Source organism: Choloepus didactylus, chromosome 6 (genome assembly GCF_015220235.1).
Source record: "Choloepus didactylus isolate mChoDid1 chromosome 6, mChoDid1.pri, whole genome shotgun sequence".
Classification (NCBI taxonomy): Eukaryota; Metazoa; Chordata; class Mammalia; order Pilosa; family Megalonychidae; genus Choloepus; species Choloepus didactylus.
The window spans coordinates 18,366,274-18,386,823 of record NC_051312.1 but is presented as its reverse complement, the minus strand read 5'-3'; the positions used below and the strand labels follow the sequence as shown (position 1 = coordinate 18,386,823).

General features: G+C 38.8%; 1 protein-coding gene across 1 annotated transcript in view; it reads left to right on the top strand.

The window, feature by feature from the left end:
* Positions 1-20,550, top strand: part of DTX4 (deltex E3 ubiquitin ligase 4) — a 61,029-nt gene that overhangs the window by 5,777 nt on the left and 34,702 nt on the right. The window lies entirely within an intron of this gene.

Here is a 20,550-nt window from a genome sequence, read left to right as displayed (position 1 = left end):
TGACCTACCCAACTGTAGGTGATAACTCTGATTGGATTATTTCCCTGGAGGTGTGGCCCCACCCATTTAGTGGGCTCACTGCTGCAGCTTAGAGAGACATTTGAAGATGGCTGTTGAAAACTGATACTGACGTTTTGGAGGACGACATTTTGAAACGCCACCTGGGAGCAAGCAGACATCAGCCACGTGCCTTCTGAGCTAACAGGTTTTCCAAATGCCATCGGCCATCCTTCAGTGAAGGTACCCTATTGTTGATGCCTTACCTTGGACCCTTTATGACCTTAAGACTATAACTTTGTAACCAAATAAACCCCCTTATAAAAGCCAATCCATTTCTGGTATTTTGCATTCTGCAGCATTAGCAAACTGGAACACCACCTTCCAATTTCTTACGTGTTTTTCTCATTGGCAAACATGAGCCCAGAATGTAGAGGGATCCTGGAAAAATGGTTCCCAGCTTTATAAGGAAATAGTATTGCTAATAAATTGCAACTTTATCTTCCAGTATTAAGTTGTCTGTACATTCATTTTGTCCTGAAAATAAATGATAGTGTAAACAAATCTTATCATTAGGTGTTTTGTTTATAGCTGAAATATTCTGCCATGTTTAATATCTGATGCCATCATATAGAGAGAAGAATCACGTAAAAAATAAATCAAGGTAAAATTGGGCATAGGTAGGAAAAAACATTCTCACTGATCTTTCATCTAGACACCTCTTTTCTTTCTTCACTATTTTCTGCATGGGAATTCCAAGTGAGCTTATGAAAGCTTTAAATATGGCCTTTCTCTCATTTCTCCCATCATTTCTTTCGAAAGCATGCACTTCCCTATTTTATCCTTTCCCATCTCTTTCACACTAAAACACAAACTCTTGGTTTCTGTCCCCTCCCTTCCCAGTCCCTTTGGAGCCAGCCTGAAAGAATTTTGAATTTAAAATTTGGAAAACTAGTTGCCCCAATATGTATGCATTGGGCAAATTAATTAAACTCCCTACACCTTGATTTCTCATCTCTAATTAAAAAAATAAAGTAAACCTGATGTTGTATGCTTATGGGCTAACCATTGTTTTAAGTGTTTTACGTGCATTAACTCTAAATCCTCACGTCCACCCTATTAAGTAGGTACTTTAATTTATCTCCATTTTACTGATGAGGAGATGGAGGTACATATGGGTTAAGGAAATTGACCGAGCTAGTAAGAGCCGGAGTACAAACCCCAGCCAGTCTGGCTTTTGCGTCTGTGCTCCTAACTCTTCTACACAGCTTCTCAAGATGTAAGATGGAAATAATAATGCTTCTGAGGAGTATTGGGTGATGTACCCTTGATTCTCTTTTGCCCTTGTCCTTCAAACTCTGAAAGTTGTGGTTTTATGAATTATCTTATTTGGGTTGGATTAGAGATCTTTTAAAGCCTGAAGAACAGACCTAATACCTTTTCTCTTTAGACTTCTGTGCTGGTATGGGAGAAAGAGTGAGACAGGGAAATGGGAGTGGGAAAGTTCAAAGATGGGAGAAAGGGCACCTGCTCGTGGAAAGGTCTGACCTCTGATCAAAATCCATTGATCTTTTACGACTTTTTCCGTAAGCTCTCTGTGCTGGTTTGAATCTGTTATGTACCCCATAAAAAGACTATGTTCTTTTAATCCATTCTTTTGGTTGCAGAACTATTGTGGGTGGGATCTTTTAATTAGGTTGTTTCCATGGAGGTGTGATGTTGCCCATTTTAGGTGGGTCTTAGTTTGTTGGCATCCTCTATGAGAAGATAAAAGGCAGAGACATTTTGAAGAGAGTTCAGAGACACTTAGAGATAAAACACTCAGAGATATTTTGGAGAGAGCCATCTAAACCAGAGCCTATAGAGACCCAGACTCTTGGAGAGGCAGACAGAAAGACATTTGGAGAAAGCCGTTTTGAAACCAGAACCCAGAAGAAGGACAAGCAGATGTTGCCATGTGCCTTCCCATGGAACAGAGGAATCCCAGATGCCATCGGCTTTTCCTCAGAGAAAGTATCTACGTCTTGTCCTTAATTTGGACATTTTCATGGCCTTAGAACTGTAAATTTGTGAACTAATAAAACCCAATCCATTTCTGGTATTTTTGCATTCCAGCAGCTTTAGCAAACCGGAACACACACTTTTTATTTCTTAACTTACATGCAGTAAAATACCCTTTTCTTTTTAGGGTACAGTCCTCCATATAGTCCTGTAGTCTTAACACATGCATACATTCTTGTAACCACCACCACGAATAGGTTACAGGACAATTGCAGCACCCCCAAAGAATTCCCTCATGCTATCCCTTTGCAGTTGTATCCATCCCCTCTGTTAATCCTTGACAACCACTTGTTCTCTGTCTTATAAGACTGTGCTTTTTTGTTAGCTTTTTTATGACATCCTGATTCTCCTTCCACTCTCAGATCACACCCTTCTCTCCTCTTTCTTCTCTTACTATACAAATGTCAGAGTTCTCTTGGAATCCTATCTTCAGTCCTCTTCATCCTCCTTACTCTCTACTAATCCCAACCATTGTTTAAGCCTCCCTCTTCCTCTATCTGTATCATCCCATAATTACTATTTCAAGCTGTGACATCTCTCAGGAGTACAAACTGCTTGACACAGTCCCCTCAAATCCAATTTGTTAAAAAAAACGAAAGCATAGTGACTCCCCTCCCAATCTCCAATCCAGATCTGCCTCTTTCCTGGCATCTTCATTCTTTGCACAGGCCCACCAGCTACACAGCCTTCCAGTCTAAAATCTTTGCAAGCACTTTTGAGCACTCATTTTCCCTCTTCTGCACTGACTCTGTCAACAAGCTTGTTGAAACTGTGACTTTCCTCAAACTTGGTACCTCCCCTCCAGTTCTTCATTTTATTTCCCTTCTCTTTCATCTCTTCCATCAATAGCATATCATGGTAACTAATATTTTTTTGCCAGGCACTGTGCTAAAACTTTAAACATAATATCACATTTGAACTTTGCAACAAAAATTCAAATAGAATGTGATCATTGAAGTAAGTTATGAAATACAGAACGAAAGGAATACCATTTCTCACGTTTCTCAACCTGAGAATATGTATCATTTCAAATATAGTTGCAAGTCTCTAATCATAATGGCCCCTTTCATTTACATAGACTTTACTGTTTATTACATAATTTTTAATATATTATCTCAACACAATCCTATTAGATAGGCCAAGTGGATATTATTATTCCTGTTTCCTAAGTGAGGAGAAAGGAGGATAACTGAGTTAATGCCCAAATTTCTGGTAGATCTTGGCATGACTTAAAACGAGGTCCTGATATATAGTTTACTGCTCTTCCTACTGAGTTGGTTCAGCAGAGCAAGACAGTGCTGTGTCCATCCCTGCATCTAAAATTCTTGTACCCCAGACCACTTAAGGGGAAGCATTGTAAGCTTTTGATAATATAACAAATACCTTTTTCTTAGTTTCATTTGTCCTAGCACTAAAAATTCAGCTAGAAAAGCCAAGTTGGGCCTGGCACCATTTTGGCATGTCTTCATCTCCTCCCATGATAAAGCCAACCTAACATTCTGGAGTACCCCAGCTCTCTCTTTGAAATGATAAGGATGTTTCTGGGACTATTAGGCTGAAAAGAGTGCTCCTTGAGAGGTTTTGAATGTATGCAGGCCAAGAGTAAATTTGCTTTGTTTTATTTGGCATTAATTCTATTTATTTTACTTTTCTAATTAATTCTATTTTTATACAGGGGAGGAGGTGTTAAGCATCTACCAGGTATCATTTACTGTGCCAGGCAAAGTCGCATAAGTCATTTCACATAATTTCCACAACAATCCTGGCACTTTATCTTTTAGAAGAGGTTAAGACATTTGAAAAATTTGTCCAAGGTACTGCAACTAATAAGTGGCAGAGCTGAAATATGAACCATATTTGTGTGACTTCTGTACTATATTGGTTTCCTACGGCTGCTGTAACAAATTGCCACAAACTTGGTGGCTTAAAACAGTAGAAGTTTATTCTTTCACAGTTTCTGGAGGCCGGAAGTCTGCAGTCAGGGTCACTGGCCAAGAGCAAGGCGTCAGCAGGCCCATGCTCCCTCTGGAAGCTCTGGGGGAGAACTGGTCGCCTCTTCTGGGGGCTGCCTGCCTCCCTTGGCTGGCAGCCACATCACCCTCGTCTGCCTCCATGGTCACACTGCCTCCTCCTCTTTTGTCTGTGTTGAATCTCTCTGCCTTTCTCTCATAAGGACATTTACGATTGCATTTAGGGCCCACTCATATAATAAAGGATAATCTCTCTATCCAGTGATCCTTAATTTAATTACGTCTGTAAAGTTTTTGCCATATGAGGTAACATTCAGATGTTCTGAGGATTAGGATGTGGATATATCTTTGGGGGCCATTATTTAGCCCACCACTGTCATTGGGTTCATCTCTTTACACCTCAAGCTAGTGATCACCTTTAGAAAAGGTCTAAACCTTATCTGTTTGTGATTCAGTAAGCTTGGACTTCAAGCAAACTCCCACTCAAATAAGAGTATTGGGTGGACAATCATTTTAAAGTAAAGAGTACTCAAGACAAAAATTCAAATTCTATATATATTTACTAAAGGAGTACTTAAGGTAAAAGGAACAGGTTTACAAAGCAAATATAAATTCATACATTACCAAGCTTGGGAACTCTAGTCTCTCCAGTCACAGCTGAATATAAGAAAAGAGTTCCTGTATATTCTTAGCACAGGGTATTTATATTGTAAATGATAAAGTTTGCATCTTCAACCAAATTACATTTTCTGGCACTGGCATAGGGGGCTGTTAACTAAAACTTCAATCTTAATCATACGAGTCACATTCCTTTTATGTTCAGCAAGCAATAAAGTCTTAGTTCAACCTTAATCAAAAAAGCAAGTGTCCCGTGGCTCATACTAAAACTAAAGTGAACCAAGATAAGAGACGTATATATTTCTGGATTAATCATTAGTCCCAAATAAGAGCATTACATCACTTTAGCAAGCGTGTGATTGGTTAAGAATGATTTTGTAATCTTGCAACTAACTGTGACTCATATAAAGAGCAGGATGGTCTTTCGTTGTCTGCGGTTGACAACACTGGAGAGGTTCTTATTACTTTTACAGTTTCCCAGCCTTTCTCGGGGGTAGAAAAAAAGCAAGAGCTATTCATTTGATTGAGCCCAAGCCATCACAGGCCACATGAAACTGAAAATAAGTAAGTGAAGCTGCTTTCATCTCCTTCCAAAATCACTGATCCCTACCTTCCTTTCTCCCCAAATTTCAGCTTATTTAGGAGAAAGATGATTACAGGTGGGGCTGAGATCTCCCTGTCCCCAGGTTGGGGACCAAAAGCCACACACACCTGTGTGTGTATGCTGGAGAACTTCAGGGAGGGGGGCTCAAACTGTTATGGCTCTGTTGGATACAAGCACCCTGTGCCAGTTTGAATGTATTGTGTCCCCCAAACGCCATTATCTTTGATGTAGTCTTGTGGGGCAGACGTTTTGGTGCTGATTAGATTTGCTTGGAATGCGCCCCACCCAGCTGTGGATGATGACTCTGATGAGATATTCCCATGGAGGCATGGCCCCACCCATTCAGGGTGGGCCTTGATCAGTGGAGTCATATAAATGAGCTGACTCAAAGAGAAGGAACTCAGTGCAGCTGTGAGTGATGTTTTGAAGAGGAGCAAGCTTGCTAGAGAGGAACATTCTGGGAGAAAGCCATTTTGAAACCAGAACTTTGGAGCAGATGCCAGCCTCGTGCCCTCCCAGCTAACAGAGGTTTTCCGGATGCCATTGGCCATCCTCCAATGAAGGTACCCGATTACTGATGTGTTACCTTGGACACTTTATGGCCTTAAGACTGTAACTGTGTAGCCAAATAAACCCCCTTTTTATAAAAGCCAATCTATCTCTGGTGTTTTGCATTCCGCAGCATTAGCAAACTAGAACACACCCCAATCACCATCCTACCCTCTCCTGTGAAGTGCTGGGCAAGGCGTAGTCAAAGACACCGAGGGCTGTGGGTCATGGCTGAGGATACATGTGTGGGGCATAAAGGGAGGTCCCTAGGCCTGGGTGCTCACTAGATATTGACATATGGAGGAGGAACCAGCGCTGGCATTTGGGTACTGGCCTTGGAGCAAGGGACGGAAAGAGGGAAAGAGGCTCTCAATTACGTTTTCTCCCCTTTACTGCTACCATCTCTCTCTCCACCCTTGCCTGCCTCCCCTGCCACCCTGAATTCTTTCCCTAGCCACTGGCCTGCAGGAACTACTGTAGTCCCTGATTTGCCGTGTGCTCCTGCAGGAGCAAAGACACTCAAATTCAGTTGATGGGATTTAGGCACGAATTGCAGAGGGAAGGAAAGCTAAAGTGACCTTGCGGCTGGGGCCCTTTGGGTGGATTCAGTGTACTGGTGTTGAACTATTGTGCTATCTGCTTGCATGTCCTCATCTCATGAGCATCAGAGGGATTCTGTTGTTCAGGGACTGCTTCAAACGGGACCTGCATCGTGCCCCCCAACCCACTTCCTTGTTTCCTCTGGGTTATCCAGCAGAAAACATACAGAAACCCAAAAGAATGAAGGGAAATCCCAGCTTTGGTGGAAGATTCAATGGCTGCCTGGGCACTCAAACCATTTCCCAGTACAACAGCGCCACCTGCCGGTTGCAGCCTCTAAGTACACCCTTTCTAAACAGACCTGTGACCAAACTCTTGTTGAAACTGACCGCGTGACCTCTTCCACCTGGCATCCCCATTTTGGGGTGTTTCAACTCACCAACTCATCGACTAACAAAGGAAGGGATCAAAGGCCTCCTTACTCAAATTAAAAAAGGAACAAGAGCTCAGCAAGCCTGGCCCTGGCATCATGAGAAAGGGGCAGCTGCCTTTCTTGGGGAAAATGTATCCTCCACACCATCGCCTGGAGTTTGTTATTTTCCTCCAAGGAGGGTTCACTCTACCTATCCTCTGATAGCCAGAACCTGTGAAATGAGATCATTTTAATCCAGGCAGGAACTAAATTGACTTGAGACTGAGATGGAGAATTTTAAGGCTCTGTTTACCTGTGGTTGGGGTGTTTTCTAGTGCCCCTACCTTATCAAATACTGATCTCCAACTTTTACATTTACAGCACCTGCAAGTCTACGGGGAACCCTGCTCCACCTTTCATTGATCTACTGCCTAGTTCTTAGCTTCTTGCACTGTGCAGTTTCAGAGGGGAAAACTTTCCAGTATTAAGCTCACTTTTTCTGCACCTTCCTTTTCATGGGGAATTTAAGTTTTGACTTTCTCTCCAGATTTAAATACAACTTTTAGCCCCATGTGATCACCAAAAGTTCTTCTTCTGACCTTTGCCTCTTAGCAGGAGCTATCTTCCCATACCATTATGCAGATTCTTGGCCTCTATGTCAGGAAATAGCAAATGCCCTGTGGGTAAAAGGAGCAGTAGACTGTCAGCTCAACTCTCTGAAGTTCCTTTTTCTCTGATATCTTGGCTACTCAAGTCATGATTGCTTTAGCAGCATTCATATTCCTTCATGGATGTTGTTTTATATTGTACCTGGATTTTCTAGTTGTTCCCATGGGAACTTTGGTCTGTTGAAAGTGTTCAATCATAGCTGGAAATTGAAGTCTAGTTAACTAACTTTTAAGTATAATGATTTAGTGCCTGGTAATACACCATAATAATAAAACTTTTCTTAATGAAATACATTTTAAGAACACTTTAAGATAAAAACAAAACAAAACAAAAAAAAAAAACTCTGTTGTGGACCAATGTTATGCTATGAAAAAAAAATATTAAGCATTTAAGTGAAAACAGTAAAAGAGACATAAAAGAAGAAAATAGCACAGGGGAACTGGTAGATTCATAAGGGTATCTTTTTTTTTTTTTTTCATGACCTGGAAAAGAGTTGCATTTCTCCCTTACCCCGACTGTCACATAGTAGATGTGTCAATAACTAATTTGCTATGACTGACATGATGAGCATGGGGATGAACTCCTCCTATCCCCTTCGAAGGAGAGCATGTTGCCCCAGATGCTGGCTGTGCTGTCGGTACCCATCCTTTAGCTCTCAGGCCTTTCAGAGATTGTCCCAGAGGCAGAGGTGCCTCACCCAAGGTTACATCTTTTCCAGGGTAGTCCACATCCAGTGATTACTTTAGACAGGGGTATAAAGGCCTGGCCATTTTGGCTTAAAGTGGAAATAGGTTTTGATGGCTCAGTTCCCTATATGGTCCTCCAAGGCTGTCTTGGGTCTGAATATTGGTTTGATTTCTCCCTTGGCCCAATCCTACTACTTCTCCCATCCACTGGTGTTGCTCCCAAAGGCACCCCCTGAATGCACATTTGCCCGGTAAACTCTGTCTCAGTGTCTGCTTCCATGAGGACCCAAACCATTACAACTGATGCCAGGAATGGCCCAGGAAAGCAAGTTATAAGATGGGGATTTGACACCGGACTACCACTACCCAGTTTGCAATGAGGACCCCATCATTGATGGTTGATGGTACACAGGTTGCTTCTGGCACAAGATAGGAGTCCCGTTATTAAAACTTTTTCCATTGGTAAATTAGGATGGTATACAAGTAGAAGGAAATACACTAGCTGATAGGATGTATCCGTTATTTGAAAGGCATAGGGAAAAAGTAACTTTAAAGACCAATTGGGTTGCTATTGCTATGCTTGACTGTGGCTTTAGAACAAGGTAAAGAAAGGCAGAAAGTAATTAACAGGCCACTGAAAGCAAAGTGAAAGCCATAGACTTTCTTTGGAAACTTGAAAATAGGCTCACTTCTCCTGAAACTGGAAGGCAGAGGAAGTTGAGGACCAGGACAAGGAATTAATTGTCAGTGTAGCTGAGCTCCATCCAAACAAGGTTAAAGTTCCAGCTGAGGTAGGTCTTGGCCATGATTGGGAAAGAATGTGGCTCTGAAATGTAGGATGGGAACATCTGAGTTGACGTCATTGAATATCTTGAATTTCCAGTGTCCTTAAATTCTCTGACACTGCAAAATGGTCCAACCCTCCCTATTAAGAGCTAGCACTCTCTCCTTGCTTTAGGGCAATGAGGAGACCTCTAGATCACAAGACAACCAGTACTTCCAGCAGAATCTGCTCACCTCTCCTCCTAGCCACAAGGCCTATAATTAGAGCTTAATCACAGTATAACCCAGCTGATGATGCACTGGGCCTGATAAGAAAGGGGAGGGACTGCAAAACTTTAGCCAGCATGCCCTGGCAAAATCCAGGGGATTATGTATGGGGCTGGATTCTCAGGGTGTTTGATCAAAGGGAGTGGGTGCAGATTATAAAATTGGATAAGGAAGAGATTGTTGATTTGGGAGCAACTTCCTGAGACACAGGATTTAACAAGGCACCACATAAAAGGCAAAGAAATGGGTTCTCCCCTAGAGCTTCCAGAAAGGAGCTCAGCCCTAAAAACACCTTGATTTTTTTCAATGCAATTTTACTGAGATATATTCATATACCAGACAATCATCCAAAGTGTAAAAATCAATGGTTCGCGGTATCATCATATACTTGTGCATTCATCACAACAATCAATTTTTGAACATTTTCATTACTCCAAAATAAAAATAAAAATAAAAAAAGAACACCCAAAACATCCCAAACCCTTATCCCCCCTATTATTTGTTAACTTTTTGTCTTACTCATCTGTCCATACGTGATCAAGGGAGTGTCAGTTACAAGGTTTTCACAATTTCACAGTCACACAGTGTAAGCTATATAGTTATACAATCTCTTCAACAATCAAGGCTACTGGATTACAGCTCAACAGTTTCAGGTATTTCCTTCTAGCTATTCCAATACACTAAAAACTAAAAAGGGATATCTATATAAAGCATAAGAATAACCTCCAGAATGACCTCTTGACTCCATTTGAAATCTCTCAGTCAGTGAAACTCTATTTTGTTTCATTTCTCTTCCCCCTTTTGGTCAAGAAGGCTTTCTCAATCTCACAATGCCAGGGCCAGGCTCACCCTGGGAGTCATACCCCATTTTGCCAGGGGCAGTTACACCCCTGGGGTCATGTCCCATGTAGGGGGGAGGGCAGTGAGTTCACCCGCAGAGTTGGCTTAGAGAGGCTACATCTGAGCAACAAAAGAGGTTCTCTGGAAGTGACTCTTAGGCATAATTCTAAGTGGGCTTAGCTTCTCCAGACACCTTTATTTATTTATTTATTTATTTATTTATTTGTTTGTTTATTTATGCAATTTTATTGAGATATATTCACATAATATACAATCCTTCAAAGTGTACAATCAGTTGATCATAGTATATAGTTGTGCATTCATCACCACAATCTTTGAACATTCTCATTACTCCAAAAAATAAAATAAAAATTAAAATAAAAAAGAACATCCAAAACATTCCACTCCCCTCCTCCCCTCATTGTTCATTTGCTTTTTTTATCACTCATTCATTGCTTTTTTTAACTTTATAAAAAAATTAAGAAAACAAACAATAAAAAACAATATTTCAAACAAAACCTAGACAAAGGAATAATAAAAAGCAAATAACCTAAGATAACTGCATTGCTTCCAACATGTTCCTACCCTACCCCAAGAAAATAAACTATAACCAAACAAAGGAATAAGAAAAAAAATAACCTAAAATAACTACATTTCTGGGAATTGTTCCTACCATACCCCCCAAAAATCAACAAATTATAGTCATTCCTGAACATTCCCATAACATTAAGTTTACCCTCTATAACTTATCTGTTCTTATTAGATTATCATTCCCCCTTCACTATTTGCTATCGCTAGGTCCCCTACATTCTTCAATAAAAACTATTTATTTTACAATTTTCCACAGAGTTCACATTAATGGTAACATACAATATCTCTCTTTTTGTGTCTGACTTATTTCACTCAGCATGATCAGACACCTTGATTTTTAAGCCAGTGAGACCCATATTGAACTTCTGACCTCCAGAATTATAAGACAGTAAATTTGTGTTGTTTTAAGTTTGTGTTAATTTGTTGCAGCAGCAAGAAATATTGAGATCAGGAAGTGTGGGGCTGCTGTAACACCTAAAAATGTGGAGCGGTATTGGAATACGTCAGTTAGGAGAGGCTGGGAGAATTTCAAAGAGCATAATAGAAAATGCCTAGATTGCGTTGAGCAGATTGTTGGTAGAAATAGGGATATTAGAGAATCTGTCTTTGAGGACTCAGAAGAAAGCAAGGACCATGGCAGAGAAAAGATATAGCACCTAGAGAATACCTAAAATTTATGTACAGACTGTTGGTAGAAATACAAATGCTAAAGGTGCTGTAGAGGAGGCTCAGAAGGAAACGAGGACAATGCTATTGAAGTAGAGGAAAGGGGATCTTTGTTATACAGCTGCAGGAAGCTTTGCAGAATTGTCTCTTGCATTTATGTGGAAAGCAGAATTTGTAAGCAATGAAGTTGGATATTTAGCTGAGGATATTTCCAAGCAAAGTGTTGGGGGTGTGGCCTTGTTTCTTCTTGCTGCTTACAGGAACATCTGAGAGGAAAGATATAAATTGAGGGAAGAAATATTGTACAAAAATGAACCATAGCTTAATAATTTGGAAAATACTCAGCCTATCCAGTTTGCAAATAACGCTAAAATTAAGAGATTCACTGTCAGGAAAATATGTCTAGAGGAAGGACCAAAGATGTGGCTGGACAACCTTTTGCTAAAACCTCAGAATGATCAAAAGGTCAGATTTTTAGTCATACAAAATGTGCAACTCATATATATATCCTCAGCCGTGTCAACAGAAGCCCAAAATAGAGATGAAGTTAGCTGGGAAGGATCTGTAGAGGAGCCACTTGTCCAATGGAGTAAATCCCCATGATATACATGGAAGAATTTTGCATCAGCAGAAACACTGCCAGCTTGGACCAAAAAGGACAGGGACAATATAAAAATGAAAGAAGTCTGCCGAACCTCCAAAATTCTACAGGTGGGAAACAGGCTGATAAAACTGCTCAGCTACAAACATGTGCTACCTTCCACAAAAAAGAAAAGATGACCCAGGTGGCAGAGCCTCAAGTCCAGAAGGTAGAACTCAGGCACAGAGAATTCAAGAGAACTTGAGCTCCAGAGGATTCTTATCAGACTTTGAAAGTAGACAGGAGTTTGCCCAGCCTGCCCCATCATGGCATTTTATTTCTTGAGGTTCACAATGTCTTAGTTTGCCACACTGCTATGACAAATACCACAAACAGGTTGGCTTAAACAACCAGAATTTATTGGTTTTAGAGACCAGAAGTCCCAAGTCAAGGCAATGGCAAGACCATGCTTTCTCCCTGAAGTTGGTAATGTTCTGGTGCTGGTTTTCTACAATCCTTGGGGTTACTTGGTTCGAATGTCTGCCTGCTGAAATGGCTGATGTGATGGAATGATCCATCTGTAGTTTAGATCCCTAGCTCAACTTTGATCAAATTTTACTCAATAGACTTGAGATTCATTCTTTTTTTTTTTTTTTTGAGATTTATTCCTAACTTTCCATAGAAAAATTCCCTTTTATGATGTATAAAAGGGAAAACAAAAATTTTAAGTTGCTTTAGGAACTTTTAAGCCTATAAATTATTTGTCTTCAAGACCTCAAAGACAATTAGGATAAGTCTGAAAAATAAATTTTGTGGTCAGAGGGGTTTTAGGAAAAGCTTAAGAAAGGTGACTGTCACCTAGTTTCAAGGACCACATTCATCTGAATAAAATCCCAAATTCTAGACAAGTTCCTATAATGAGAAATTTTCCATTTGGATGTAAATCACAAGAAATGCAGAAAAAATAAACACAAGCTTAAAAGTGAGGAAAGTTAAAACAAGTATATGGTACTTAATTCTCTCATAGCTCTCAAAATAGGGAGAGAAACTCAATAAGTCAAGGAAGACAAAAGGAACTGAGGAATGTGTTAAATCGCTGAATGCCTCTCAGAAATTTCTCACTTTGAAAGTAAGCATACATAAAAAGGTAACCAGGTATTTGGCCTCCATGACAAGATAGCTACTGACTATGACAACTTTTATCTTCATGAAATTGGGGAGAAGAAAAAAACTGTTAAATGCAGGGAACTTTACAAAGTGAGATGCAAACTTTGAGTTGCTGTTTTCAAGGGAGAAACCATCAAAGATGCTTTATTTAAGGTGGCAGTTCTCTTCCCTTTTGATAAATGATGATTGGACTCCATTTTAGAAAGCACACAGTCTGTTGCTGGTTTAGAGGACAAGCTCTTTGAAATAAAATTTAAAGGAAGAGTTACCCTAAAGTAGTAGTCCCTCAATGTCCTGAATCAGAGGAAGAATCACTGGGGGAGAGGGAAAAAAAAATCTATGGGTTGACAAATCTCATCCTGGATCAGTGGTCCTATCTGAAAAGTGAAAAGATCCAAGAACACATCAGAAAAATACAAAATAAGGAAAAGCAATATCTTGACTGTTTAACTTGCACAAAAACATTTTGGGAAGCTGACAAAAATCTGTACTATGGTTAAATTACACAAAGTTCTTTCTCATCTCAGTGATTCAGTTGAGCATATATTTTGGGAAAGCAATCAAATATGGGGTCTACCATCTGATATCCTCTAAGTTCAGAATATTGTTCATTATCACTTTCAGCATGTAATAAACAACATCATAGGAAATGGAATAGAGCCAAGTAACTGTAAAGAATTGACTAGTCAACAGGCAAAGGTATGAAAGATTATATTTTGAAAAATAATGTTTCTGGTCCCATTTGCTCTTACAGATGTTATTACACCCCCGTGAGGAAGTGTAGTCTGTGGGGTCTATAGCTGCCTTGCCTGATGGAGGACCATGGAAATGACACTATGTCATAAGAGGCAATACAACAGGAAAGACAACAGGACTTTGCTTTTGCAAAGAAGTAGACATACTTTTCCCTATTCCTCCCACTAAGTAGCTAAAACTCCTGGACAAACATAAGAAGACTCGGAGAGGTGGAGCGAAGAAGGCAGACCTGCCAGGGACCACAGGACCTAAGAAATAACATGGCTGTGAGTCCTTTGGTTTTCTTTTTGCCTCAAATATTCCAGATGTGGAGCTGAAGAAGATGGCATCTCGGAAACACCAATGGGCACAGATAAGAAAAGACTATCACAAGCCTACTCTTTCTAACCAAAAGACTAAGGAAGGGGCAACCCAGCAAGACAGAAAACTATTAGACAATAACCACTTTGGCTAAACACTACAGAAAAAAAATCTGTGTAGGGATCCAACACTTCTACCCTTGTCAGACTTTAATGAGATGTCCCAACCCTACCACAGAACAGGCTGAGACTTTTCTCCTCACCTGGCAGTAAGAAGGCTCCTCCCACGGTGCCAGTGTTGACCCCAAAGGTGAGAACTGGACTTCCACCCCATCCTGCAATAAGGAGGCATCTCCTCCACTCCCCACTGCAGTGGAGTCAGAGGAGGCCACGTGGAGAGTCAGGACTTTCCCTGCTGCCCAGTGGTAAAGACACATAAACACACACACACACACACACACACACACACTGTGGTGTCAGTAGAGGCCATGTGTGGAGCACTAATGAGGCATTTCTAGTGGGAAGCTGGAACTCCCACTGCTGCCCAGCAGGAATGAGGAACTTCTTTTTTCCCTATGGGTGTCATTGGAGGCTGATTGGGATATAAATAGCAATAATGTGGTGGTGTCCCTTTCCCCCTCACTGGACCTGTGTCAGGGGAAGCCAGCTAAAACAGAAGATTTAAATAATATCTAGAATCACATAATATCCCAAATTTCCAAATTTCAATAGAAAATCACTAATTATACCAAGAACAGGATGATCTCAAACTGAATGGAAAAGACATTCGATAGATGCCAACACCAAGATGACAGATGTTAGAATTATCTGATACAGATTTATAATCAGCAGTCACAAAAATGCTTTAATGAGAAATTATGAGCATGCTTGAAACCAATGAAAAAATAAAAAGTGACAGAAAGAAGTAGAAAATATAAAGAACCAAATAGAAATTTTAGAATTGAAGAACACAGCAGAGTGGAAGAAATAGAGGAAAGAATTAAAGAAATGGCAGACAGGAAAAGAAATTACCCAATCTGACCAACAGAGAGAAAATAGATTGGATGGGGGGAGGGTGGGGGCAGGAACAGGACTTCAGAATCCTGAGGAATGTACAGAATATTTAAAATTCCTATCATCAGAGTCCTGAGAGGAGAGTAGAAAGAGGGGAAAGAAGGCAGGGCTGAAAATGAAATTGAATAAATAATGACTAACTTCTGAAAATCAAAGATAAAAGAAAATCTTAAAAGCAGCTGTCACAAGATAATATCTCTACTGAGGAATCTGATAATGAGGACATTCCTCTCTGCATAAGGATCAGATAACTGAGGAACCTTGCTGCTCTCACATACCTAATGCTTTCTGTCCTGATAGTGAAGAACCAGTTATTCCTTCTGATATAGAAGCATATTTAATAGAACTTTTACCCAAAAGTACTCAAGTACAATTTCCAAATGATAGAAAGTGGAAAGGCCTTACTATAATAACTGGGACAGATGATTCATATCCTTTGAGTCCCATATTTGAAGACTGTACTGAAGGAAAGGCTGAACAGGCCCAAGCAGAAAAGAAAGAGGTGAGAGACATAATATGATGTAATAGCTAGACTAATTATAGAATAAAATAATAAAACTATACTAATAAGTTAGTTATAAGTAAAAGTAATCTCTCTTCTACTTGTTAGTTTTATATAAGTAAAAGGTGTGTTAAAGCACTCTTACAGAAGTCAAAGCTTAATTAGTAGAAATATTTTTGGTAGAATTTTGTAGACATGCAAGGTTAAGTTTGAATCTCTGATAGCACTGTGAATACCCTTGTTTGACTTTGACTCACTTGTGGTTCACCACACATCATTCCCATGGTTCAAATATAAAAATAGAGTATGACTTAATTGAGTGTACCCTAAATCAAAGGCTCTATAAATACTCTGTAACTTAGACAGGAGGGGTCTTCTGATCTCACGTCCAACTTCATCTGGAAGGGACAGACATCCCCAAGCTTCGTAATGTATCAATTTATTTTTGCATTGTAAATTTGTTCCTTTATCTCAAGTGCTCCTTTAGTAAATATGTATTGAACTTGAATTCTTGTCTTGAGTATCTTTACTTTTAAATTACTATTTGTCCCTATACTCTTGAGAGGGAGGTTATTTGATGAAGCCCAAACCCACTGAATCAGGACCTGATAAGGCTCAGGTCTTTTCTAACAGAGATCACAGGTTTGAGGTGTAGAGATGAACCTGTGACACAGCAAGAAAGAAAAGGAGCTTGACCTAGACTAAAAACAATTCAAATGATAATGAATTTCTCATCAAAAACCATGAGTGGCCCCCAAATTTTCAACTGCTGAAAGAGAAGAAATGGGAATCCAGAATTCTATATCCAGTAATCATCTAAGCACCCACTCAAGAACCCAGGTAAAAGAAGCACAAAATAAATCCAAAGAGAGCTGAAGGAAGGAAATAATAAAGATGAGATCAGAAATAAATACAACAGAAAACAGAAAACCAATAGAGAAGATCAATGAAAGAAAGACCTGGTTCTTTGAAAAAAATCCATAAAATTGACAAACCCCTAGCAAGACTGGCAGAGAGAGAATGAGGCACACATATACACACACACACACTGACCAAGAAAGAGAGGCTGAGACATGAATTGCCAATATCAGGGATGAAACGGGATTTCAACACAGTTGCAGATTCCAAAAGGATAATAAAGGAAGGCAAACATAAATTTGGCAACTTAGCTAAATGGACCAATTCCTTAGAAAACACAAACTACCACAACTTATTCAATATTAAAGAGATAATTTGAATAGCCCTGTAACTATTAAGGGGATTGAAACTGTAATTAATTGAATAAAATAAATTAATTGAATATTATAAACTAATTGTACTAATAAATTATAATGTAATTGAAATTGTAATTAAAAAATTTCCTGAGAAAGAAATCTCTAGGCCTATGGTTTCACTGGAGAAGTTCACCAAATGTTTAAAAAATTGTTGAATTAGGTAACAATAATGACACTAGCTCATATTTGTTGAGCTCCTCAGTTGTATCTCATACTGTTGTAAGTGGTTTATAGGCTTCTGTTTGTAATAGGAATTATAATTTTATATCAATAAAGGAGCAAGATAGTAACTATTTCTCTCTCTCTAAAACTACATCTATCTATCTATCTATCTATCTATCTATCTATCTATCTATCTCTAAAGTTGTATTCCAATTCTTCCAGCAAGTTGAGTTCCTCAAGAAAAGGGCTGGTCACTGTTCCATCTTGTTATTCAGAGCGTAGGGGCTTAGAAAATATGTGAGCAAATCTTGGAGAAAGTGCCCAAGGGGCTAAAGAAGAAAACTCATATTCATATCAATAGATGCAGGAAAAGCATTTGACAAAATCCAATACCCACTCATGATAAAAAAAAACAAAAACAAAAACAAAAAAGCAAGAAACAACAACTCTCAGCAAAGGGGAACTTCTCAATTTGACAAAGAACATCTTCAAAAACCCTTCAGCCAGCATCATACTTAATGGTGAGAAGATTGATGCTAAGATCGGGAGCAAGACAAGGATGTCCCGTCTCATCACTTCTGTTCAATATCATACAGGAAGTCCTTTCTAATGCAATAAAACAAGAAAAGGAAATAAAAGTTATATAAATTCGGAAGGAAGAAATAAAACTGCCTTTGTTCATAGATGGCATGATTGTCTATGTAGAAAATCTAAAAAAAAAACTCCTGGGACTAATAAGTGATTTCAGCAAGGTTGCAGGATACAAGGTTCATATACAAACACCAATAGCTTTTGTATGTACAAGCAATGAACAATTGGGATTTTAAATAAAAAACACACCACCATTTACATTAGCACCAAGAAAGAAAGAAAGAAATACTTCAGTAAAAATCATACATTCAAGATCTATATGAAGAAAATTACAAAACTCTAATGAAAGAAATAAAAGGAGATCTAAATAAATGGGGAGATATTCATGTTCATGGATAGGAAGACTCAATATTATTAAGATGTCAGTTGTTGCCAAATTGATATTAAATTCCAGCAAGTTGTTTTGTGGATATTTGCAAACTGATTCTAAAGTTTTTATGGACAAGCAAAAGATCCAGGATAGCCAACACAATCCTAAAGAACAGTCAGAGGACTGACACTACCTAACTTCAAGACTTACAATAAGGCTACACTGATGAAGACAGTGTGATGCTAGCAAAACAATAAACAAATAGATGAACGGAACTGAATAGATAAGACACACAAAAATACATTCAACTGACCTTTGACAAAGAAGCACAGGAAATTCAACAGAGAAAGGAAAGTCTTTCCAACAAATGATGCTGGAATAACTGGACATCTATATGCAAAAAAAAAAAAAAAAAAAAAAAAAAAAAAAAAAAGACCTTACACCTTTACACAAAAATTAACTCAAAATAGATCATAGACCTACATGTAAAATCCAAAACTATAAAATTTCTACAAGATTACATAGGACAAAATCTACATGACTTTGGGTTTGGCAAGGAATTTTTAGATACAACACCAAAAGCACGATCTGTGAGAGAAAAATTGATAAATTAGACTTCATTAAAATTGAAAACTTCTGCTCTTAGGAAGACATTGTTAGGAGAGTGAAAAGACAAGCCACAGACTGGAAGAAAATATGTGTGCAACACTCACATCTGACAAAAGACTTGTTTCCAAAATATACAAATTCTTACAACTCAACAATAAGAAAAACAACCCAATTTAAAAATGGGCAAAAGACATGAACAGAAACCTCACTAAAGAAGATATACAGATAGCAAATAAGCGTATAAAAAAGATGTGCAACATCATATGTCATTGTAGAATTGCAAATTAAAACAACAATTTGATACCACCACACACCTATTAGAATGGCTCCAATCCAAAATTATGACAAAACCAAATGCTGGCAAGGATGCAGAGCAACTGGGATTTTCATTCATTGCTGGGGAGAAGACACTATGGAAGTCAGTTTGGCAATTTCTTAGAAAGCTAAACTGGTTTACAATACAATCCAGCAATTGTATTCCAAAGTATTTACCCAAATAAGTTGAAACTTGTGTCCATGCAAAAACCTGCTTGCAAATGTTTATAGCAAATATTTATATTTTAAAAAAATGTTTGTAGCCGCTTTATTCATAATTCCCCCAAATTGGAAGCAAACAAAATGCCATTCAGTAGGTGAGCTGGATAAACAAATTTTATGTATGTACATAACTACAATTCAATATTATTCATGGATAAAAAGAAATGAGTTATCAAGCCAGGAAAAGACATGGAGGAACCCTAAATACATATTGTTACATGAAAGAAGCCAGTCTGAAGGGCTACATACCACATTGATCCAACCGTATGACTTTCTGGAAAAGACAAATCTGTGGAGACAGTAAAAAGATCAGTAGTTTCCAGGGGTTCAGGTGGAGCACAGGATACTTTTTAGGGCAGTAAACTATCCCATCTGATACTCTAATGGTGAATACATGACATCATGCATTTGTCAAAACACATAGACGTGTACAATCAAGAATGAACCCTAATGTCAACTATAGTTATTAATTATGTATCAACATTGGTTCATCAATTTTAACAAATGTACCACATGAATGCAAGATATTAGTAATAGAGAAACTATGATAGTTTGTGTGTAATTGCTGTGGTAAAACTGCTAAAAAAAAAAAAAAAAAAAGTCTTTAACCAAAAAGCCCAAAGAGTAGGGTTAATCTTACCTGGCAAGCCAAATGCTTACTTTGAAATTACCTCAAGCCAAAACTTATATTATCCAAAGATCACTGATAACAGGTTATATATTCTGAATGCCATAAGACATTTTTTGATGTAAGAATTCTTTAGAAATGTACATTTACTTTTGAATTCCCAAACATATTGTGCTTTTTGGTTTATCTTTTAGTTGTTGATTTTTCATTTCAGTGGATTTGATCACTGTGAGAAACAAGCACTATACCTAAAAAGGAATAAACACTCACCCAATTGTGGAAAAGAAAAGAATTTATTCACGATCTTGCAAGAATGGGCATGCAACCAAAATGTAGGGGTTGGCACACCAAACAATAGACCCAGCACTATTTATTCCCTATACCTAACCCTCAAGTCCGCCCGTTTCTCCAGTGGCTGGATACTTCAGAGGTTACTTTCTATACTAGCCAGTGCAAATTTGAAACATGCAGCCTGTGCAAATTGGAAACATTTGAAAAAGTCTCCTGTGCCAACTTGAAACATCTGAAACAAGTCTCCACCCCTGACTATAACTGTTATGCCCATATAAGGTAGTGACACCACTTCTATGCTTACCTGGCCTCCTTCCTTTGTTCTTTAACTGCAGAGCCAGTCTGAGCTAGTTTGGTAACAAGTTATGAAGCTATTTTAGGAACCTCTACCCCTGGGTCTCCACCTTGCAAGGATAGTGGGTGGATAAACAGGGGGACCAGCTGCCGATTACAGCTT